A 25,229-nucleotide genomic window follows, 5' to 3' on the forward strand; every position below is an offset into this window, starting at 1 on the left:
TCTTGTATGGCCATTAAAACATTAATTTATCTCTGAAGGGAGACACAACAACAATTGTGGCAAAAACGAATGAATAAAACGTGAAAACAAAGCGCTAATTAATACGCTCGAAATAGTTTCCACTACTCAAAGATTACTTTCTGCTGAGCACTAAAGAACGCGGTCTGAAAGAGATCTAAAATCAAAGATTAAATCCGAAATATAATCTGAAATTAAACCTCTTGGCTGGATCCGTCTGCATGGGCGGTTGGCACATTATGCCATAGTGGCACAACCGTTAGCAAAGGCGAAAATAAACTTTTCTGTGTTTCACAATGAAAACAATTAAGCGCCAAAGCGCTAAAGAGATTTGCAACTGTAGGTTTAAAGTCAGGCCATTGATAGATCAGTTAAATGGAACAGCTCAGTTGTTTGCAGCATTTAATCGAAATCAGTTTTATCTAAGATGCGCTTTCAGTCAGCAAAATGTAAACGCACGTCCGGGATTTTGACTGCACTAGGATTTGTGCTTATTACTTGTCGCGTCTACGTTTGCTTTTATAATCCCTACGGGGTCTGAATACTTCGAAAAAAAATTGTTGTCTTCCTTGCCGCTGAATCATGAGTTATTCCTTTCCCACTAAATGCACGATTAGTACTTTAATTGAAAAAAATAAACAACAAGAAGGCGTTACTCACGTAAAATATTCGTAAAGAAATAATTTTAAGTTTAAAAAATTCCATAGAGATTGTATAGAGTGTATCGGATGCAACTTCTTTTAAAAGTTAAACTATTTCAGATTACTCTGCGCATGTCACAGATAGGAAAGAGTGAAGGGATGATGGGGAGAGGGGGCTCACTTACGATTCACTTTTCTTATTACTTGCCGTGTAGAAAAGGTACAAAAGGGGGCCTGGGAGCAGCATCATATTGTTCCTCTAGCCGCTAGACACTGTGAAAGTAGACTCAAGCAAAAACAGTTTCAGTCACATGTGTAGACTCCACGTTTAATTTCTTTTTTCTTCAGAGTTCCACAGCATCGTAAATCAGCCTCTCTACCTATATCGCTCCACGTCGCTTCGAAATTCTCTGAATCTTTTGCAAAAACCCTTCGCAAACTTTAAAAACTAACTTAGATACCAACTTTTCGAAAACTAGAGTTCCAAAGTACTTATTCATAAAAAAAGAAACGAAAAAGGTCACGTGCAAGTGAACTTGCTGGAACTCGCATTGCTGGAATTCACGTGCTACGTTCTTAAAATATTTTAGTGGGCAAACACAAATAAGACTCGACAGCGGCCCCGCAAACGTGAAGGCCAGTTGACACGTTTGCAAATCAGGAGAAGTGTCTGTCGTAGCCATCCAATGAACACAATTTAACAACGGGGCGGTGTAGCTCCGTGCTAGAAGTCTTCACCTTGGCGGATCGCACTCTTGAATCTCGTCCTACAAAGACCTCAGTCCCACGACCCAAATTCCACTTGTTACGGGGAACATTCTCTTCCATGATGAGCACCAGATCTCCAGCTCTAACATTTCGTTGATCTTTGAGCCACTTTTCTCTTTCAGTCAAGGTCGGCAAATATTCGCTGATCCATCTTTTCCAAAAGATGTCGGTTAGGTATTGGACCTTTCTCCACTGCTTCTTTCCCAATTGGTCTTCCTTGACAAAAACCCCTGGAGGCAATCCGGTCACCTTCCTTTGCAGCAAGAAGTGGTTGGGGTTCAATGCTTCCAAATCGGCAGGGTCGTCTGAGGCTGCTACAATCGGGCGGTTGTTCATGATGAATTCTACTTCGGTGAACAAAGTTGGCAGCGCGAATTCACTTAGCAATCTATCTCCTACGATAGCCTTCAAATGCCTCTTCGCACTCTGCACCAGCCTTTCCCAGACTCCGGACATGTGCGCCACTGTAGGAGGGTGGAAAGTCCACTTGACTCCTTTCTGCTGGAATTCTTGGTAGATCTTAATGTTGTTCCAGCCTTTGATTCCATCTTGCAATTCACGTTCCCCCCAACAAAGTTGGTCCCTCTGTCCGATCTGATTTCCTCGGGTGGTCCCCTTCGGCTGACAAACTGTCGCAAGGCCATAATGAAATCGTCAGTCGCCAATGACGGCACTAGCTCCAAGAAAATGGCTCGGGTTGTTAAACAAGTAAACAAGCATCCCCAGCGTTTTGTTGAACCGCGGCCCCATTTAACGATTAGTGGCCCGAAGAAATCGACGTGAAGGGTGGTTTGTACGGTTCTAATCTCTCTTTAGGCAAGGGGGTCATGATCTGCTTCATTGGTCTCTCATTCAACCGGCGACACTTGAAGCAATTTCTAATGATGATCTCGGCCAATCCTCTGCCTCCGAGTATCCAGAACATTTTCCTCGTCTGCGCCATGGTCTGCTCCTTACCAGCATGGGCCAGACGTTCGTGACAGCAGCGAACAATCAGCTGACTAACGTTGTGTTTCTTTGGGAGTATGATTGAGTGCTTTTCGTTGTAAGACAGTACAACTGCTTCCTCCAGCCGGCTGGAGTTCCCAAGCCTGCTGGAGCTGGACTTCAGCCGGACCTCCAGCCTGGACTTCAGCTGGACCTCCAGCCGGCTGGACTTCACAAGCCTGCTGGAGCTCTTTACTTTCTTATTGGCCTTGAGATCTCTCAGTTCTTCAGCGAAACTTTGAGCCTGGACTAACCTCATGATTAGCAGGGTTGCTTCTTGTAGCTCCTCTGTGGTTAATGCTTGTACACTCGAAGAAGTTTTCCGGTTCCTTAGCCAATGGCTAAAGCGCACTAGCCAAGCGACGCAACATTGCAACTTCAACCACGAGCTCTAGTAAGTCATTATCTTGTAAACAGGCTGGTCGCTCATGCATGGAGATTCTGGGTCAAGTCCAGGGTCAGGACTTTCAGTCTTGATTGAATGAACTTGCACTTCATTCCGAACTTCTGGATCGTTTTGTAAGACCTCGCCAATCTCGGCTTCAGGCCAGTTCTCTTCTGATTCCCACAGATACTCTGGTCCCTTCCACCAACGATACTTATCAATCAATTTCCGGGGCTTCAAACCACGGGAAGCGTCGTCTGCTGGATTCAATTTTCCTGGGCAGTGTCTCCATTGGTCTGGACTGGTTATCTCACGAATCTCAGCAATTCTGTTGGTTACGTAGGTGTGAAAACGTTTGCTTTCATTCTTGATGTACTGCAAGGTAGTTTGAGAGTCGGTCCAGAACACCACTCTGTCAATCCTGTAGGTTAACTCCTCTCGACAAACTTGATAAATCCTCGCAGAAAGCGTCGCAGCCTGCAGCTCTAGTCTTGGGATTGAAATCGGCCTCACCGACATCGCCTTTGACTTGCCAATCAGGAAGGAGCACTAAATAGAACCATCTTCATAGACAAATCGCAGATAGGAGCACATGCCATATCCCTTATCTGACGCATCTGAGAACTGGTGAAGAGAAATTTCTTTGACCTCTCCGTGTCGCTGGAGATGGCATCTCGGAATCTGTACTTGCGTCAAAGTGGATAGCTCACACTTCCATAGCTCCCAATGAGCAAGCTCACTCTCTGGGATAGGATCATCCCATGCTACCTGTAATTTCCGCGGTCGCTGCATAATTTTCTTTGCTTCCAACACAGCTGGACAGACAAAACCCATAGGATCGTAAAGGGAGCTAATAGCTGACAGGATCCCTCGTTTAGTGGCCTGTTTGTCGGGTTTGAAGACCTCAAATTGGAAGACATCTTTCTCGACGTTCCACAAAACGCCCAGCGCCCGCTCAATAGGCAGCTCGTCCAAGTCCAGGTTTACAGTCGGCCGCGCCTGTTTATCTTCGGGCATGCTCGCTAACACTTCTCGGCTATTACTCGTCCACTTAGTCAGACGAAATCCGCCCTTCTCCAGTAGGGCCATCAATTCGTGTGCCAGTGAAATCGCTTTGCTGGGTGTTTCTACGGCCTTCAACAGATCGTCAACGTAAAAATCCTCTTGGACGGACTTAACAGCTTCTTCACTAAAGATCTTCTTGTTATCGTCAGCGGTTCTTTTGAGGCAGTAGTTTGCGCAGCTTGGAGAATCTTTCGCGCCAAAAATGTGAGAGACCATCTGGTACTCCTCTGGGGGGTACGAAAGTCAGCGTATTCCCACCATAAAAACCAGAGGGCGTCGGCATCCTCGGCAGGTACTTTCACCTGAAGGAACATAGATTGTATGTCTGCTGCAAGTACGATGCGCTCTTGTCTGAACCTCAGCAACACGCCAAGCAAACTGTTTGTTAAATCTGGTCCTCGATTCAGCTGATTGTTAAGAGAAACTCCATCATGTAATGCCGCGGCATCAAATACCACACGAATTTTTCCCCGTTTGTGTGGGTGGAAGACACCATGGTGTGGTAGATACCACGTCCTGGGGCTCCGAGCCGCAGCCTCGTCTTTCGTCAACTTTCTTGCATATCCTTTTGTCAAGAGGTCATCCATAAAGTTTCGGTACTTACAGCACAACTGCTCATCTGCGCATAGCCGTCTTCTCAGGGAACGAAGTCTAGCTACAGCCGTCATTCTGTTATTTGGCAACCAAGGACTCTCGTGCTTCCACAGCATTCCAACCTCGTAGTGGCCATCTACTAGGCGAGCGGAACTATTAAGCTTGCTTAAGGCTTCTCGATCCTGGACTGACATCCCTTTCCTACTACTGATGATCGAATCAATGTTCTCCAAACCAAGAAACGGACTCATTTGCTGGTCTAACGTCTCGTTGCCGTACCTCAGAAAGTTTACGTTTGCTTTGTTAAATTGGCTTCTAATGTTGCCATTAAGTGGACCCATAATAGCCAACCCAAATAGAGTACGAACCGCATATGGTTCTCCCACTCCTCCAACGCGAACTTCCTCATGTATGTGAGCTTCAGGGACGTTTGCTCCTATTAGCAGCGTGACTGCTCCTCCACCAATCTCTGGAGGCGGTATATCATTTAAGTGCTCTCACTTCGTTAAGTCCTGCGGCCTAGACATGTTCACATGGAGGTGTTCAACAACCTTGACATCCTTAATCTCAATTCAATGGCCTTCTGGACCTTCCATCTATAAAACCGCCAGGTCTACTCTTCCCACACGTACTGTTGACTCCCCAGTCAAGGTACAAACTGCCAAGGACTCGAAATTCTTCACCCTCAATCTCAGCTTGTCGGCGGTAGATTTAGCGATAAACGACTCCTCGCTTCCCTTGTCAAGCAATGCCCACGTGCTCACTAAGTTCCCATTCTCTCCTTCCACTCTTACAGGGACCACTTGCAGAGCAATCTTCTGCGAGGTGAATGCTGTCGAACTGCACGTCTTGTAGGAGGCTAGCTTGGCAAAATGTACCGTACTACTTGTCGGGGTCTCACTTTCACAACCATTTGCCGTAATTACGTTCGCAGATACTCTAACCTTGTCCGGGTTTTGACCAGAAGAGGATGCCCTACCATCGCCTATCATCGTGTTGGCAGTTACTTCGTCTTGGTCTTGGCTTTGGCGGGGGGTTTCAACACAGTCCAATGCAGCGTTGTGCAAGAGGAAGTGATGTTTCTGTGGGCATAGGTTGCACTTCGATTTAGCAAAGCATTCGGAGAGGAAATGTCCCTTCCTCAGGCAGTTGAAACAAAGACCTCTACCTCGAACAACGATTTGTCGCTATCTTCCAGTCATGTTCTTAAATCTATCGCATTCGGCCAACTTGTGGGATGCCCCACAGTTTATAAATTTAACTGGATGGCCTGTACCTCGTGGACCATTCCGGCCAGGCAGAGAAAGCTGCGTTGCTAGCGTAGTCACTCTACCGTCAGTTCTGCTGGGAGGGGGCACTCTCGAATTTCTCTTGGCAGATACATTAGCGGCTCTGCTCGTTTCGCCAATTCGTCCGAAGATTGGATCATTTACAGGACCTGCGCGTTTCTCTATGAACTCCACCAGGTCTTTAAGGCTTGGCAACATCCCTCACTCGCGGATCCGTTGCACTTCATCTGTCCATCTAGCCTGCTGGACAGTAGGCAGTTTGCTGCACATTTTCCCCAGGTTAGAGAGGTTCATTTCTGACAGGGCGTTTATTTCTTTTAGGGTCTCGTACAAGGTCCTGCTGCAATCTGCAAACTCTCTCAGGCCTTCTCTGTCACTGTTTGAAATGTTTGGTCCTTCAATTAAAGCGTCAACACATGCTTTGGTTATCATGTGAGGCTGGCCAAATCTTGGCTCCAGTAATCGCATAGCTTTCTTGAATCCACCAGGCGTGCCCTCGAAACCTGCCACCGTCCTTTTTGCCTTTCCCTCGAGAAACTGCAACAAACGGGTCATCTGTTGTTCATCAGACAGATTCTGAGACTCCACCATCAGATGGAAACGTGTTGTAAATTTGAAGAACTCACATGGATCTCCGGAAAACTTCATCACCTCCAGGGGAGGCAGGTTCACGCCCGTAGCAATCAGATTCATGTTAGCGACAGCTCTCTCGAGAACACTAGCACGGTCAGTTTTAATAAACTTGGATGTAGCTTCACATTCACTGTTTGGCTGAGGGAAAGGAGGAGCCCTTGGATTCAACGTTGATCTTGGGACTTCCTCAAGAATTCTCGGAGCAGGAGCGATGGTACACGGCTAAGCCTCTTTCGGGCAGGACTCAGGAATAAATGGTTCAAGCTTCTCCATCACTCGCGGATCAGAGTACTGTACTACCTCCTCCAACGTAACCGGCTTAGTAGATGCTTCATCGATGATGAGCACTCCTTTAGACCCTTCGGTTCCCTTGTCTGAATCCAAATGTTCATAAAAACGTGTCCTTATCCGAGCTAAATCGGCTTCGTCCTCGGCGTCAGCTATTTCATTTTCTAACAGTAACAGCTGCTGTTTCAACTTTCTCTCTCTTTAATTGCGTCAATTTCGCTTCGGCCAAAACGCTTTCCACCGCAGCATTCTCACGTGATCTTGCACCACGATTTGAACTACGACCTGAACGTCTCGATTTTCGACAACCAGTCGAAACAGAACTTTTTGCATCTCCAGGAAGACTAACACACTTTTCGGAAACACCTGGTTCCTTAGCTGAGAGCGCGCTGCTTTCTGTTACTCCACTCTAAAGTTCTGCACGGGCAAGGAACTGCTCAATTACAAAGCTGTATCTTTCGTACACTCGCGTCTGATCATTGAAGCGACCTATTTAATTCGATCTTTCACTTTCCCCCGGTAAATGGCTTATAATTTCATTGTACACGAAACAATACCGCGCCCATTGATCCTGTAAACGACGACTCAGCTCCGTTACTTGTAACACGATAATCCTTGAGCACTTCGTCTAAACGGCCAAAAATCTTTGTCATCTCACCGAGGTGACCACCTTTCGACCTTTTCCAGACCGTAATTCTCTCTTGTGGCACTCCTTGTTCCCAAACGTCGTCGCTGTCAACCAAACTGAGCGACTCCATACGCAGAAATTATTTATTCATCTGCAGAATTTCGCACAATCCACAGAATTTCGAAGAATTGTAAACTCCACGTTTAATTTCTTTTTTCTTCAGAGTTCCACAGCGTCGTAAATCAGCCTCTCTACCTATGTCGCTCCACGTCGCTTCGAAATTCTCTGAATCTTTTGCAAAAACCCTTCACGAACTTTACAAACTAACTTAGATGCCAACTTTTCGAAAACTAGAGTTCCAAAGTACTTATTCATAAAAAAAGAAACGAAAAAGGTCACGTGCAAGTGAACTTGCTGAAACTCGCATTGCTGGAATTCACGTGCTACGTTCTTAAAATATTTTAGTGGGCAAACACAAATAAGACACGACAACATGGAAAAGTTTTTCTTTCTGAAATACAAAAAAGTCAATGATATTTAACCTCTTCTGACAAGGACGGGCCATATGTACTTTTTCAGAGTCTGCAGTCAAAAAAAATGAAAAAATGAGCAATAATCGCAGCCTTTGATCTTTGTGTCCTTTCCCTCTGTGAGAGGTCAATCGCCAGTTCCCCTATTTTTTTTAAAAAAAATCAATATAAAAATTATATTGTATGAAAAGGGGTAAGCTCTTGTTGTCTCTCTCAAGTAAGGAGAAGTTGCTATAAATTAATCATAACTAATACACGATTCGATGTAAGGTTTCTAGATCTTATATGTCCATCAAACGATCCATTTACCTCTGGAGGGAGTAATTTATTTTCCGTGGCAAAAACTAATAAACTCAACGTGAAAATAAAGCACGAACGCGTCCAAATACCTAGCGCGAGTAACTGTCCGAAAAGGTAACGTTTATAACGGATCTTTCAAAATGGCTACATTCTGGCATGTGTGGTGTGACGAGACTTCATTCCCGCTCCGATTACAACTCAGTATACCAAGGTGCGGTACAGTTCTTTTAAGGACCTTTAGATTCAATGAGCGATTCGTGATTATTTGAACTAAAGATTTACCAATAATGAATGAATTGCACTTTTAGATAAACACCATGCCATTAGCTACGCTGAGAGGCACATTAAAGAATACTATCTCAAAGAAGAAAGTCTGAGACACTATCCGAAACATCTTGGATGGACCAGTCTGCCCATATGAGGCCCCCACACCATCAGCATTTATTGTTCTATTGTAAACATTTTGCTTAAAGAATTTGACGCATGAGAAGAGAGAAGGGTGCACCGGCTTCGAAGTAGGGCCCATGAGTTTCCTTCCATTTTGAATTGCACCTCCACCTTTTCTATTTGCAGAAGCGATGTGAAAATAGAGGGCCAAGACTTCGAAATGATTTGCAACAGTCTTATGAGATCAGGTCTTTGATGGATCTCTAAGTTATTACGAAACCGTTAAGTCACGTGCGGTATTTAATAAGAATTAGTAAATTTTATATGGCATTAGAGACGGATTTATTCCCAAACAGGAACCGTCATATAAGTCAAGTAGCTTTAGCCAGATGAGAGCGAAAAAAATGGAATCGATACCTATGAGCACGTACACGTGAACAGGTGACTTGCGTTTCCTAGGTGTATCACTCTTAATTTTTCATACTCATTGTCTGTGAACATCTAGAGTGCGTAGTTCTTCTCAGTTAAGTATCGCCGCAAACTGCTGTGTAAGAGCTACAGATTGTTCTTTGGTCGTCAGGTACTTTTCTTAATTTTTTTCTAGGTGCCGTTCCATACAAAAAAAAAAAAAAAAAAATTAATAAAAGGTGGTCCAATTCGGATGCAGGTATAGGCTTTCAATTCTATGGCTTTTAATCCTATTTTCTGCCACGTAGGGATGTCATTGTTCATTTCAAAAGAAAAAAAAAGATTTCAATTTGAAAATGCGATTTTTGGGACGTACTTCTTCGCACTAATATGCTTTTAGCTCAAATGAATAGCCAGTTAGGACAATGCAAGAAAATAACTTTTGCTATAAGTAAACTTTTTCTAGATCGTACTTTCCCTTTAACGTCAATGTATTAAATCAGGAGAATGCATAGTTTTTTTCCTGACCATAAGCCTCCACTAGGTGTTGCTTTAAAAAAACACTAAGTATATCCTTCCCGTCCAAGTGTGTATTATTTACGCGAATAAAAGTTGACTCCCATGTCCATTATGAATAATTACCAATACATTTTACGATAAAGGGAGATCCGAGGACAAAATTCATATGACATACAATGAAACAGTAACTTTGCTATACATTTGCAGACCTTAATTGAGCATCTCAGTGGAGTTAGCCGTCATCCATCAAATGGCCAAAATATCAACTTTCAACCGTCAAAAATGCAATATTTTTACTGTCAACCGTCAAATAAGCAAGCGAATTTTAGCCGTCAAATGTCTCAGACATCCTAACTAAGACCTAAACGATTGCCTAAATAAGGGCCAAGTTCTGTTGCTCAGTTAGCCGTCAACCATCGAATGCCCAAAGTATCAACCTTCAAACGTCAAAAATGCAATATTTTTACGGTCAACTGTCAAATAAGCAAGTCAATTTTAGCCGTCAAACGTCTATGATATCCTAAGAACTAAACGATTGCCTTAATAAGGGTCAAGTTCTGTTGCCCATAAATAAAGATTTCCATATATTACAAAAAACACGTTTATGTGAGTTCTTTAACTTCTAGTCGCGAGTAAAATTGGTTAGCGACAGAACTGACTTCAGGTATGGAAACACTTGCGGTATCGTAAAACGCTGGTCATTTATCAATAAAAGGTGATATAAATTAACAGTTCTTTACAAACGCGTCATTAAGAAAAATTATAGCCAAACTTCGCGTGTTAAGCTCGTTTTATAAACGACATTCCCAAACATTCACTGTCAACCATCAAATAACCCAAAATTTAACAGTCAACTGTCCAAAGGGCTTATTTTAAACTATAAACCGTCAACGTGAACCCCCCTCCCATTGAGACCCTTTTAATTTGACCGTGTTACTATTGTTGATATTGTTGATCATGTATAGAAAGATAGTTTCATTAGTTAATGTGATAGAATGTGCAATAAAAATAAAATTAATAAACACGAACCTGAATCAGTATCGCTGAGTGTATTTACTTTAATCATTCAAACATACAAAGTAACTCTGTGAAGTCGCTTCAGTAGCTTGTTAAGATTGTCTGTTAATAAATATTTCTATGATGACCATGATCTATTACTAAAGATAGTTACCTGCTCCGGCCTTCAAGTCTGAAAAGAAAACAAAGAGAGGAATTACTATCAAGTAAAAGATAAAAACAAATTAGAAAAAAAGGATAAGGTTTGCAAAATCATCTCAGTCCCTTACTGATAAGCTGACTAGCTGTATAATGTATCATTCTTTCTAAGCATTAGCTCCCGCGAAGTGTTGTTATAATGAAACACCAACTTAGCTGAAAATATATCTCCGAACTCCAAGTTTGTTTTATTTACGGGAATAAAAGATAATAGACCATATTTTATTTTTTAATAATTTTTATTTATCTATTAATATGGTTAATTACATGGGATATCTATCGCAGAAAATATTTGTCACTGCAACAACGCTATCTCCGCTAAAACAACAAAACCAACGCATAATACGATAAATAAAAATCTGAAGACAAAATGTAGAGCTCATATTACATACAATGAGTTAGTATCTTTTGTGGACATTTGTAGAGCTTAATTGAGGATCCCAATGGAGTCAGCCGTCAACCATCAAATGGCCACAATATTAACCTTCAATATCATTTATATATTGCGGGGTATTTCCATTAAGCCTTTTGTAGGTTAGAGCGCATCGGTTGACGTATGATTCAGCATAAAAAGGAACCCACTTTAAGGTGTTAAATAAGCCGACAGAAGGTGCTGTTCTTTCGGCATCAAGGATAATTCTAGCCGCACGTTTTTGAAGACGCAGGACTTTCAAAAGATTTTCTTTACTAATCTCCGCTAAAACAACAAAACCAACGCATAATACGATAAATGAAAATCTGAAGACAAAATGTAGAGCTCATATTACATACAATGAGTTAGTATCTTTTGTGGACATTTGTAGAGCTTAATTGAGGATCCCAATGGAGTCAGCCGTCAACCATCAAATGGCCACAATATTAACCTTCAACCGTCAAAGACGCAATATTTTTACCGTCAAATAACAATGCCAATTTTAGCCGTCAAATGTCTCAGATATCCTAACTAAGAACTAAACGATTGCCTTAATAAGGATCAAGTTCTGTTGCTCATAATTAAAAGTTTTGAGATGTCACAAAAACACATTTATGTAAGTCCTGTAACTTCTAGTCGCTAGTAAAATTGGTTAGCGACAGAACTGACTTCCGGAGTGGAAACATATACACCTAATTGCAATAAGGTTGTCATAGAAAAAAGCAAAAAGCAATCAAAGGCTCTGTGAGCCAACGCGTGAATTGGATAAGCCAATGTAATTTGTGTCGTTAATAGAAATGGGTGTTTGATTTCCATACTAGGGTATGAATCGTTAGACTGGCAAATGAACATTATGAAGAATATGATGTGAAATTAAATTAGGCCTCAAAGACAGAAAATATGGCCTGATTAGGATTTAGTGTAAGACAATTACTGTTCCAGATTTTTCTGTAAAGGTTTGTGGAAAAAAAGTTCAGAAGGGTGCTGTTTTGTTTATCATAAAACTATTGCTCCAATATTGAGCTCAGTAATTACTTGCCATGCAAGTATAGGGACAGGCATGTAAAAGCTTTCGCGCTGAATAGTAAGTAAGTAAGTAAGTAAGACTTTATTTAACGAGGGTAACATGTGACAGTAATGAAATTGATAAACTAATGGCCCTCGAAAATTAAAATTCGGAAAAAAAAAAGGAATTGTAACAAACGTAACAATATTAGGAATAATCAAAATAAAATAATTAACCTATATACATCATAAAATATTTAAAAATATAAAAAAAAAAAAAAAATTACAGGAATAATTTGCTAAGAATTTGATTATCTAAAATTATTTTAAAAAGGGAACGCTTAAAACGTTTTACCCTGGTACTCCGTTTGATGTCCACACTTAATTTGTTCCATTCTTTCGTGGCTCGCACAGCAAACGCTCGACCCCCTTCAGAACTTCTCTTAGAACGCGGGCACATTAAGTTTAAATTACAGAAACGGGTTTGTCTATTATGAGTGTCGGAGTTTCTGATAAGAATATCATTTATATATTGCGGGGTATTTCCATTAAGCCTTTTGTAGGTTAGAGCGCATCGGTTGACGTATGATTCAGCATAAAAAGGAACCCACTTTAAGGTGTTAAATAAGCCGACAGAAGGTGCTGTTCTTTCGGCATCAAGGATAATTCTAGCCGCACGTTTTTGAAGACGCAGGACTTTCAAAAGATTTTCTTTACTGCAGGAAGTCCATGTCGTGCTACCGTAAAGCATTACAGGTTTAATGATCGTAGAGTAATATATGTCACGTTGATTGCGTTTCAAATAAGGACTTATGTGACGAAGGAGTCCAATACGTTTCGCCAACTTTTTGCATAACTCCTCAATTTGGCGATTAAATGAAAGATCCTGATCCAATGTTATCCCAAGTAGTTTGAAATCAGTAACATGAATGGAACGCACGGACATAAGGATAAGCATATATGCATAAGATTATCAAAACGTTGCCCTCTTTTTATGCTTACACTGTCTAGTTAAGACTTGGTTGGCATGAGCGTAAGGATAAACATAAGCGAAAGACTTTCCGGCAATCAGCAAGCACTATGCTGCTCATACCAACCGTGTCCCTATTTAACATAACATCGACTGAGCGCTTGTGCTCGTGTTTGTATATGTTGCTGCTGTGCCCACCTGCGCATTAGCTTGTTATGTTTATGCTTATGCTTGTGTTGCAACTGAGTACCGCGCTTGGAGCCTGTTTTGCACTTTTGAGATAATTATTAGCACGAGAATGAAAACAAGTACAAGGATGTTCACAGTAACAACATACGCATACACAGTGCGAGTTACACCATTGAAGGAACAGGATATCGATTAATTCAACTTATGCTTGAGCTTATTTCGCTGCAGTTCCCACTTGTGAACCACTTTCCAACGTCGATACCGCTCCAGGAATACCCAACAAGCCTCAAACAAGTCACTTTTCGAGCAGTTGGCGGTGAGTAACACTTCAATATTGGACTATGGTGAGCAGCGTTTTAAATGTAAAATGAACATATAGATAAAGTTTCAAATAATTCTAATGTGCTGCCTGAGTGGCCTTCCAGTAAAAAGCAGTGCTGTAGATATCATTCTAGGGGAAGCGACGTAAGTGGTTCAAATTCTCCGCTCTCGAGTAAATTTTGCATTTTGCTTAACGTCCTTTCTTTGATTTCTTTTTTTTCTTTTTCGGACACAATAATCATTTTCCTAGATATATAAAGTCTAAAATAGAAATATTGACGCCATAAATGAAATATACGCTGCAAGAGATAAAAGTGTATTCAGAGATTGGGCAAACTTAAATTCACAAATGAAAAACGTATACTCTTTTACTCTTTCAAGATTGTCATTGGCTTCTCTTTCACCCCAACACTATTCTTAGCAACAAAGGTCGCCATTGCGTTTGTTTACCACTCGCCAAAAACTATCGAATGCATTCAAAAGCCTAGAGTAGAAAAAAGTTTACAGGAATCGACCAGCCGAGCGAGCTAGCGAGCGCCGTTCATCACATGATACCTACAACTCCCTTTTGCGCATGCGCGCAATTCACGAGTTAAAAAGGGCGAAAAAAAGCAAGCTCTAGTTGTCTCTCTCAAATATGGAGGAGTTGCTATAAACTAATCATATTCAATACACGATTCGATGTAAGGTAGAGAGATCTTACATATCCATCAAAAGATTTATATACTTCTGGAGGGAGACAGGAAACTTTCGTGGCAAAACCTAATGAATTCAACGTGAAAATGAAGCGCCAACACGCTCAAATACTTAGCGCAAGTAACCGTCCGAGAAGGTAACGCTTTCAACGGATCTTTAAAAACGGAATGACTTGATCGTTAGCAGAATTCAACTTACACCAGTCCATTCTCGCATGAGTAGTGGTGGGACGAGACTTATCTCCCACTGGGATTACAATTCTGCACTCCAAGCCGCAGTTCAGTTCTTCTAAGAACCTTTGGATTCAATGGGCGATTCGTGATTACTTGAACTAAAGATTGACCAATACTTAAGCAAAATGTTTAGAACAGAACGATAAATACTGAAAGTGTGCGAGCCTCATATAGGCAGACTGGTCCATTCAAGAGGTTTCTGATAATGTCTCAGACTTTCTTCTTTGAGATAGCATTCTTTAATGTGCCTTTCAGTGTAGCTAATGGCATGCTATTTGTCTAAAAGTGCAATTAAAGAATTCAACGCAGGAGAAGAAAGAAGGGTGCACAGGCCTCGTAGTAGGACCCACGAGTTTCCTTCCAGTTTGAATTGCAACTATGATCTATTGCCATGGATATTAACCTTTCCTCAACCTCTCACTCTCCAAATAATCTGATTTGCATGTTCAGTGGAGCGCGTAGAAAGAAATAGAATAAATTTTCGTAATTACAAATTCGCCTCGACTACGCGCGGCGGGAAAAGTCGGGTCATGTGACTTGTAGTTTAGAGGAACAAATTTATGCTGTAAGATTCATTCGAAGCTAGTGATCAACGGTTAACGCAAACATCAAGGGATCCGGTTACGGAGAAACAAATTGTAAGTTTATCATTTCGTTTATCATTTCGATTAAGAATATTGTAATAACATGTACCCCTAAATTATTTTATTTCAGTTGACTACTACCTAACGATTACGATTACCATGGATGTAAAGAACCGTGTCTTGCATTAGTACAAAATAAAATCTAACATCGTTGATCCCTGGGCTAATCTTCAAATAAGTAGCCCCTTCAGTCATAGGAGCGAATCATAATCCACAAAATAAATACAAAACAAATTACTGTTTGTTTATCGAGTAAGCTTTACTGGATAAATATCTCTATTTTGACAAGAATCTGTACCTCTGATAAGTAGTGTAAAATGTAAAAAAATATCTCTCTGCTTCAGGAAATAAAAAAGATAAAAATGAAAATAACAAGAGAAAGCTATAATCATATCTACTACGATTCATTACCTTGCACTCTCTCCCCATACTAAAATATTGCTCAAATATCGCCGATATATCGCGATAACCGCGATAAGGCGGCGATTATCCTTTTCATTACTTTTCCACAGTACTGTATGATATAATAGGATCAAATTAAAATAGTTATGTTGTAAGCTTCTGGTATGTTCTGGGAAACTTTGTAAATAAATATGAGAAACTGGTCGCGTAGTTGGAGTAGTTGCTGTTGTCGGGAGTGATGACCGACTGTTTAGAAAGCTATACCAAGAGAAAGGACTGCGTAAAAAATCATAATTTTCAAGGAAGTTTGGAAAAAACTGTGAGTAAGATATAAATCATCTCAATCCCCTGCTGATTTTCCTGAGAGTATAGTCGTGCATGATAAAACCTGAATGATTACTTATGTTTGCAAAGAAGAAGGATTCTGGAAATAGTTCAGTTTTCCCTCTAGTTGTATCTCTCAAAGAAATGAAGGTTTACCATAAATTAATCATGACATGTCTTGAAGTGGATTATCGCTCAACATTTCAAAGAAGCCGTATATTTTTATTTTAACATTTGCTTTGTTGATTGTATGGAGTGTATCGGATGCAAATCCTTTTAAATGTTAAACTTTTTCAAATTATTATGCGCATGTCACAGATAGGAAAGAGTGAAGGGTTGATGGGGAGAGGGGGCTCACTTACAATTCACTTTTCTTATTATTTGCCGTTTACAAAAGGTACAAAAGGGCGCCTAGGAGCATCATCATACTGTTCCTTGAGCCGCTAGACACTGTGAAAGTAGGCTCAAGCAAAAACAGTTTCAGTTACATGGAAAAGTTTTTCTTTCTGAAATACAAAAGTCACTGATATTTAACCCCTTCCGACAAAGACGGGCCACGTTTTTTTTTTTTTTCAGAGTCTGCAGTGAAAAAAATTTGAAACTATGAAGGAAAAAATGAGCAATAATCGCAGCCTTTGATCTTTGTGTCCCTTCCCTCTCAGAGTCAATCGCCAGTTCCCCTATTTTTTTTAAGAAAATCTATATAAAAATTATATTGTTTGAAAAAGGGTAAGCTCTTTTTGTCTCTCTCAACTAAGGAGAAGTTGCTATAAATCAATCATAACTAATACACGATTCGATGTAAGGTTTCTAGATCTTACATGTCCATCAAATGATCCATTTACCTCTGAAGGGAAAAATTTATTTTCCGTGGCAAAAAATAATAAACTCAACGTGAAAATAAAGCAGTGACGCGCCCAAATACCTAGCGTGAGTAACTGTCCGAAAAGGTAAAGCTTAGAACGGATCTGTTAAAATGGAATAGTTCAGTCGTTTGCATAAGTCAGTTTACACTCCTCCATTCTGGCATTTGTGGTGCGGCGAGACTTCATTCCCACTGCGATTACAACTTAGTATACCAAGGTGCGGTACAGTTCTTTTAAGGACCTTTAGATTCAATGGGTGATTCGTGATTATTTGAACTAAAGATTTACCAATAATGAATGAATTGCACTTTTAGATAAACACCATGCCATTAGCTACGCTGAAAGGCACACTAAAGAATACTATCTCAGAGAAGAAAGTCTGAGACACTATCAGAAACATCTTGGATGGACCAGTCTGCCCATATGAGGCCCCCACACCATCGGCATTTATTGTTCTATTGTAAACATTTTGCTTAAAGAATTTGACGCATGAGAAGAGAGAAGGGTGCAGAGGCTTAGTAGGGCCTATTAGTTTCCATCCGTTTTGCATTGCACCTCTGCCTTTTCTATTTGCAGAAGCCATGTCAAAATAGAGGGCCAAGACTTCGAAATGATTTGCAACAGTCTTATGAGATCATGTCTTTGATGAATCACTTAGTTATTACGACACAGTTCAGTCACATGCGGCATTTAATAAAACTTAGTCCATTTTTATATGGCATTAGGGACGGATTTATTCCCAAACAGGAACCGTCATATAAGTCAAGTAGCTTTAGCCAGATGAGTGGGAAAAACATGGAATTGATACCTATGAGCACGTACACGTGAACAGGCGACTCGCGTTTCCAAGCTGTACCACTCTTAATTTTTCATACTCATTGTCTGTGAACATCTAGAGTGCGTATTTCTTCTCAGTTACTGAGTATCACCGCAAACTGCTGTGTAAGAGCTAGATATTGCTCTTGGGTCGTCAGGTACTATTCTTCATTTTTTTCTAGGTACCATTCCATAAAAAAAAAAAAAAAAAAAAAAAAAAATTGACAACAGGTGGTCAAATTCGGATGCAGGTATAGGCTTTCGATTCTATGGCTTTTAATCCCGTTTTCTGCCACGTAGGGATGTCATTGTTCATTTCAAAAGGAAAAAAAGGATTTTAATTTGAAAATGCCGATTTTTGGGACGTACTTCTTGGCACGAAAATGCTTTTAGCTCAAATGAATAGCCAGTTAGGACAATGCAAGCAAGGAACTTTTGCTAGAAGTAAACTTTTTCTAGATCGCACTTTCCCTTGAACGTCAATGTATTAAATCAGAAGATTGCATAGTTTTTTTTTCTGACCATAAGCCTCCACTAGGTGTTGTTATAAAAAAACACTAAGTATATCCTCCCCGTCCAAGTGTGTATCATTCACGCGAATAAAAGTTGACAGCAATGTCCTTTATGAATAATTACTAATACATTTTACGATAAAGGGAGCTCCGAGGACAAAATTCATATAACATACAATGAAACAGTAACTTTGGTATACATTTGCAGACCTAAATTGAGGATCTCAGTGGAGTTAGCCGTCATCCATCAAATGGCCAAAATATTAACTTTCAACCGTCAAAAACGCAAAATTTTTACTGTCAACCGTCAAATAAGCAAGCCAGTTTTAGCCGTCAAATGTCTCAGAAATCCTAACTAAGACCTAAACGATTGCCTAAATAAGGGCCAAGTTCTGTTGCTCAGTTAGCCGTCAACCATCAAATGCCCAAAGTATTAACCTTCAACCATCAAAAATGCAATATTTTTACGGTCAACTGTCAAATAAGCAAGCCAATTTTAGCCGTCAAACGTCTATGATATCCTAAGAACTAAACGATTGCTTTAATAAGGGTCAAGTTATGTTGCTCATAAATAAAAATTTTGACATTTCACAAAAACACATTTATGGAAGTCCTTTAACTTCTAGTCGCGAGTAAAATTCATTAGCGACAGAACTGACTTCCAGTGTGGAACACTTCCGGTATCGTAAAACGTTGGTCATTTATCAATAAAAGGTCATATAAAGTAACAGTTCTTTACAAACGCGTCATTATGAAAAATTATAGCCAAATTTCGCGTGTTAAGCTCGTTTTATCAACGACATTCCCAAAAATTAACCGTCAACCATCAAATTACCCAAAATTTAACAGTCAACCGTCCAAAGGGCTTATTTTTAATCGCCAAACGTCAACGTAAACCCCGCTTCCATTAAGACCATTTTCATTTGACCGCGTCACTATTGTTGATGTTGTTGATCATGTAGAGAAAGATGCTTTAATTAGTTAATTTAATGAGAATGTGCAATAAAAATAAGTTGAAAAAACGTGAACCTGAATCAGTATCGCTGAGTCATAGTCAGTATCGCTGAGTCATAGAGTGTATTTACTTTAATCAAACATGCATAGTAATCTGTGAAACCTTGTAAGTTGAAAAAAACTTCCATAGCAATTGTATAGAATGTATCGGGTGCAACTTCTTTCAAAAGTTAAACTATTTGATGGGTTGATGGGGAGAGGAGGCTCACTTACAATTCACTTTACCAATTATTTACACCCCTCCATTTTAGCCTGTGTGGTGTGACGAGACTTCTTTCCCACCGGGATTACAACTCAGTAAACCCAGCTGAGTGCAGTTTTTTTAAGAACCTTTAGTATTCATTGTTCCGTTGTTAACATTTTGCTTAAAGAATTTGACGCAAGAGAAGAGACAAGTGTGCACAGACTTTGTAGTAGGTACCATGAGTTTCCTCTCAGTTTGAATTACACATCCGCCTTTTCTATTTGCAGAAGCCATGTGAAAATAGAAGGCCAAGACTTCGAAATGATTTGCAACAGTCTCATGAGATCAGGCCTTTGATGGATCACTTAGTTATTACGAAACCGTCCAGTCACATGCGGCAGGTGTTGTTATAAAAAAGAAACACTAATTTACCCGAAAAAAGTATATCCTCCCAGTCCAAGTGTATATTATTTACGCGAAAAAAAGTTGACAGCAATGTCCATTATGAATAATTACTAATACATTTTACGATAAAGGGAGATCCGAGGCCTAATTCATAGCGCTCTTTGACAACAAAAAAATCGAACAGAAATCTAAGTCTGCATTTGATGGTCTTATTTACCAGGCAAGTGCATTAGATACTTTTGGTTGCGTCATTGTGATATTTTTCTTGTTGCTGTTGTACTTTTATAGTAAGACGTGCTCTAAGAAAATGAAGAGATAATAAACTTATAGTATCACTAAGTATATTAGCTCTTGTTAAAAACTGGATTAATGCATGACAGAATTCAAGACTTTTTATTGGCTTAGCCATTATGGTATATGAGCCGATATAACATAATCTACAAATATGGTAAACGTACGCGTCAGCTTAAAATAAAAAGTGAGCCAAAAAAATTAATAAAATTTAATAATTTAATTTAAAGTTTTTAATAAACAAGTAGTCTTCTCGTGCTTGTTGGATATGAGATGATTATAGCCAACTCGGTGCCACGCACCTCCTTGGCTATCTATCATCTCATATCCAACGTTCGCTCGTGGAATAAGTGTTAATTATCAAACATGATATCCTATCTGTCGTGTATAGAGAGAATATCAGAACACTGAGAAAAAAAACAAAAGTTACTTACATTCATTATCATAGATAACAAATCAATTACCTGGGTTTTCCTGAGAGAAAGATAACGTTTGCGAAATTATCTCAGTCATTTACTGATTGGCTGACCACCGTATAATGCATCATTCTTTCAAAGCATTTAACTTCTAGTCGCAAGTAAAATTGGTAAGGGACAGAACTAACTTCTGATGTGGAAACACTTCCGGTATCGTAAAACGTTGGTCGTTTGTCAATAAAGGTCATATAAATTAAGAGTTCTTTACAAATGCGTCATTATGAAAAATTATAGCCAAATTTCGCGTGTTAAGCTCGTTTTATAAACGACATTCCCAAAAATTAACCGTCAACCATCAAATAACCCAAAATTTAACAGTCAACCGTCCAAAGGGCTTATTGTTAATCATCAACAGTCAACGAGAAACCCCCCTCCCATTGAGACCCTTTTAATTTGACCGTGTTACTATTCTTGATGTTGTTAATAATGTATAGAAACATGGTTTAATTAGTAAAGTAATAGAAGTGCAATAAAAACGAAATGAAAAAACAAGAACCTGAAGCAGTATCACTGAGTGTATTTACTTTAATCAAACATACAGAGCAACTCTGTGAGGTCGCTTCAGTAGCATATTAAGATTGTCTGATAATAAAATTTCTATAATGAGCATGATCTATTACTGCAGAAACTTACCTTTTAATTGTCTCAGTAGCGCTGAAAATAAAACAAAGAGAAGAATTACTATCAAGTAATGAAAAGGATAAGGTTTGCAAAATTACCTCAGTCCCTTACTGATTGCCTGACCAGCTGTATAATGCATCACTCTTTCAAAGCATTTAACTTCTAGTCGCGAATAAAATTGGTTAGCGACAGAACTGACTTCCGGCGTGGAAACACTTCCGGTGTCGTAAAACGTTGGCCATTTATTAATAAAAGGTGATATGAATTAACAGTTCTTTACAATTCGTCATTATGACCCATCATAGTCAAATTTCGCGTGTTAAACTCGTTTCATAAACGACACTCCCAAAAATTAACCGTTAACCATCAAGTGACCTAAAATTTAACCATCAACCGTCAACGCCAATTCCCATCCCATTGAGACCGTCTTAATTTGACCTTGTTACTGCTGTTGAAGATGTTGTTGTTCAAGAATAGAAAGATGGTTTAATCAGTTAATTTCATAGAATGTGCAATAAGAATAAAATGAAAAAAGATGAAACTGAATCAGTATCACTGAGTGTATTTACTTTCATTAAACATGCATAGTAATCTGTGAAGTCGCTTAAAGTAGCATGTTGAGATTATCTGATGATAAACATTACTATAATGACTATGATCTATTACTGCAGATAGTTACCTTTCTTTTGTCCCTCAAGAGCTGAAAAGAAAACAGAAAGAGCAATGACTATCAAGTATGAAAAGAAGTTTCCGAGTCTCCCGCTAATTTGATGTAACTTTAATTCAGACGAGCCTGCATTATCATTGATTAACCGATGCCAAGAATGCAAACATTTTGTAAAGCGGACTGTAATGATTAACACAATCTACGGAATACTCTCTTCCATTTCAAATTCGCGATTGTGTCATAATTCCATCTCATGCTTACTTCTAAATTAATCCGCAGTTCATATTCACAAGTTCATAGACAGTCATTTCTGCATAGACATAAGGAGGCCATGCCTGCAAATAGGGAGGTGTTTTGGTAAGGTGGTTTACGACACCCGTTTTCAACGGTTTCAGCAAAAAGCTTTTCTTTCCCGTAGATAAAAAAAAAACAAAACAAAACAAAACAAACAAAAAAAAAAACAAACAAAAAAACAAATGATTCACAATACTGTCAGATTTTGCCGACAACAAACCAGTTGAAGTACAATTGTCCTAATCGCCAGTATTATTTCGGTTTCATTCTTAGCTCAAGTTTGTATGGTATTCAATGAAGGATGGCTATTCCTATCACAACAGTCTGGAGTTATATTCAGTTAATAAACGACTCATAATAATACAAGAGGATATAAATAAACGCACAAAATGTAAGATATTTTTAAAATTTGGACTACACCTCCGTTGGGCACAAGCAGGAAATGTAACCATGTTGGCCTACCGAATCATCCTCACTTACTTAACAGTTTTAGTTACTAAAGAATCTTCACTACTGTCAGACCACGTCTTTGTTACAAAGAGGTTAGAAGAAGTGCAGTCTTCTATTTAATACCCAATACACGTTATGCATTTACAATGGCATGAACAGAACTGCGAAAACTTTCTGGTCGGAATCAAGAGATTATACACTGTTTATAATCTCTTGGATGGGATTGATTCTAGACTGGAATAGTGAAGATATTTCTTTTTTATAAGTGTTTAACATGTTTTCCGAGCTTCGCAGGCGCTGGGACATTGTCACAGTGCCTGGGATATATGCGTTATCTAATGGTCGGGTGGTCCGTATGGGAAAACCCTTTCCCGAGGTCGTAAGCTTCAGGCCGTAGCCATGACCAAGGGCACAGCTTTATTCCCTTACGGACCGACCTAGACCCGTGGATAACCCGCTTTGTCAGGAGTTGTATTAGCTAATATTCGTGAAGCTGTAAGGAAACATAACCTGCAGGTTATAAGGGAGAGATCTATTAGGAGGACTATTTCACCATGGGCTTCATCTTTTTATTATATCAGTAAACGTGCGGTTATCGAAAACGCAAGCCCAAAACATACATTGACGCAAAGGTTAAATTTCGGTCAAGAAGAACAGTGGAACTAAAGGGAAAAATAATTGTAATGTAAGAAATCGAACGCTTCCAGACGATTGTTTACTTCCAGTGATAAAAAGAATCTTCTAGCAGCGGCAATTGTATAGGACATCCATTAGGATATTTTATGGCTAGATGCTGGCTTACACGCCTCGTGTGCGCCGCAAAAATAGAAGAAACGACATAATATTACCGACATTTGAAAATGATTGCAACAAGAAATTTTGTGCTGATTCGTTCTTTACTTCCGTACACCAATGTTTAGAAAAATTACCGAAACGATTTCTATCTTGCGAGTTTTTATACTTGTCAAATACAAGCCCGGAAGCCTTTGACCACCCAGCACAGGACTGGAGCTACATTAGAAAGACATTGGAAATCGTCAAGTTGCTAGAGACCTCTACTCCGAAAGTTAGAAAGTAGCTTTTCAATCAGTGTAATTTTTTTTTTTTTTTTTTAATGGCTGCCTTCTGCCCCGTGCTCTTCCGAGGGCGTTGTACTTTCCCGTTCACTTCTACTCCATGCGTTTATCCGCCGTTAAACTACTCAGGTCAGTCTCTTACCCATGAATTTAATAGAGAATCGCATCATTGAATAGAATCTCGCATTCTGATTGGTTAACGAAGCGAGGTATTTAGCGTGGAATTGCCAGTTGAATCCGAGGCTAGGTGAAATTGTTGCGCATCTACGTAATAAATATAAGAAACTGGTCGCGTAGTTGGAGTAGTAGCTGTTGTCGGGAGTGATGACCGACTGTTTGGAAAGCTATACCAAGAGAGAGGACTGCGTAAAAGATCATACATTTCAAGGAAGTTTGGAGAAAACTGTGAGTAAGATATAAATCATCTTAATCCCCTACTGATTTTGCTGAGAAGATACTCGTGCATGATAAAACCTGAATGATTACTTATGTTTGCAAAGAAGAAGGATTCTGGAAATAGCTCAGTTTTCCCTTTTGTTGTATCTCTCAAAGAAATGAAGGTTTACCATAAATTAATCATGACATGTCTTGAAGTGGATTATCGCTGAACATTTCAAAGAAGCCGTATATTTTTATTTTAACATTTGCGTTGTTAAATAGCCTTGACTCCCAACACATTTGCTTGATTACGCCTGAAGAAGCGTTTTTTATTATTCACTTAATTTTGTTGCACTCGTCTTCTGGGTGTAGGCCATGGATTCATTTGGAGTTTTTTTTCAAACACGATCGGTCGTCGATCGATCAACGACTTTTAAAAGGTTTTACGATCGGCCGTTCGGTCAACGAACTTTGTTTGACTTTTTTGCCCTGCGAGTGAACAAGTGGATAATGATAACGCTTTTTCACGGTAATCAAACAGATATCTTGGGAGTCAATAGCTATTTAACTACAGAACGTTAGATAGAAATGTTTTACAGCAGGTTTATACTCCACTGGGTAAAAGCTTTGGATGGATTTCAAAGCCTTTTTTTAAACACGATCAGCCGTCGAGGAAATGAGAGATTGGAGAAACTGAAACGAGCGCTTTCATTGTTTTCGAGTATTTAGAATCTCTGATTAAAAATACCAGGGCATTCAAATAAGCGTAGCTACCTTTAAGTGCACATGGGAGGTTGACTCACCCTTGGGGTACAAGGTTTTAGCATATAATAGTTCTGCTGTGCAACTTTAACATTTTTCCCATTGGACCTAGCGCCAAGACGTTCCGGATATTTTCCAAGCGTCAGATAAGATAAGGCTTTCAAAACATCAGTTAAAATGGAACAGTTTAGTAGTTTGTGGCGCTAGGTCGAAATCAGTGTATCAATATTGTAGGTGGCGCATGCATTCAGTTGAGATTTCTCTCCCACCAGAAATCATCACAAGCCAAGCAGCTCAACAGAGCTAAAATATTTCACATACTCGCTGCGGGAAAGAAAAAATATATACATAAGCTACACAGGATTTTTATTTTTTTTCTTCACGGGTAAAATAAACCATTGCAGTCTTAAAAAAAAACGATTTTTTTCCTTCGATAAAAAAAAAAAATTACTGCTATGCAGCTGCTCCAGACAAATACGGATCATATGTATCTTCTCAGTTAAAAATAAGATTCTGAGCCAGCAACAGAAAACTCTAAAAAAATGAAAGAAACAATGTTCAATAAT

General features: G+C 39.5%; 1 protein-coding gene and 1 pseudogene across 2 annotated transcripts in view; both read right to left on the reverse strand.

Moving 5' to 3' along the window:
• LOC148718534 (uncharacterized) overlaps positions 1–1,883 on the reverse strand; it is a 4,385-nt pseudogene extending 2,502 nt beyond the window's left edge.
• The window catches only part of LOC148718519 (uncharacterized), a 677,830-nt gene that overhangs the window by 421,860 nt on the left and 230,741 nt on the right, over positions 1–25,229 (reverse strand). The gene's annotated exons all lie outside the window — the stretch shown is intronic.

The sequence above is a fragment of the Stylophora pistillata genome, chromosome 12 (assembly GCF_964205215.1).
Source record: "Stylophora pistillata chromosome 12, jaStyPist1.2, whole genome shotgun sequence".
Lineage (NCBI taxonomy): Eukaryota > Metazoa > Cnidaria > Anthozoa > Scleractinia > Pocilloporidae > Stylophora > Stylophora pistillata.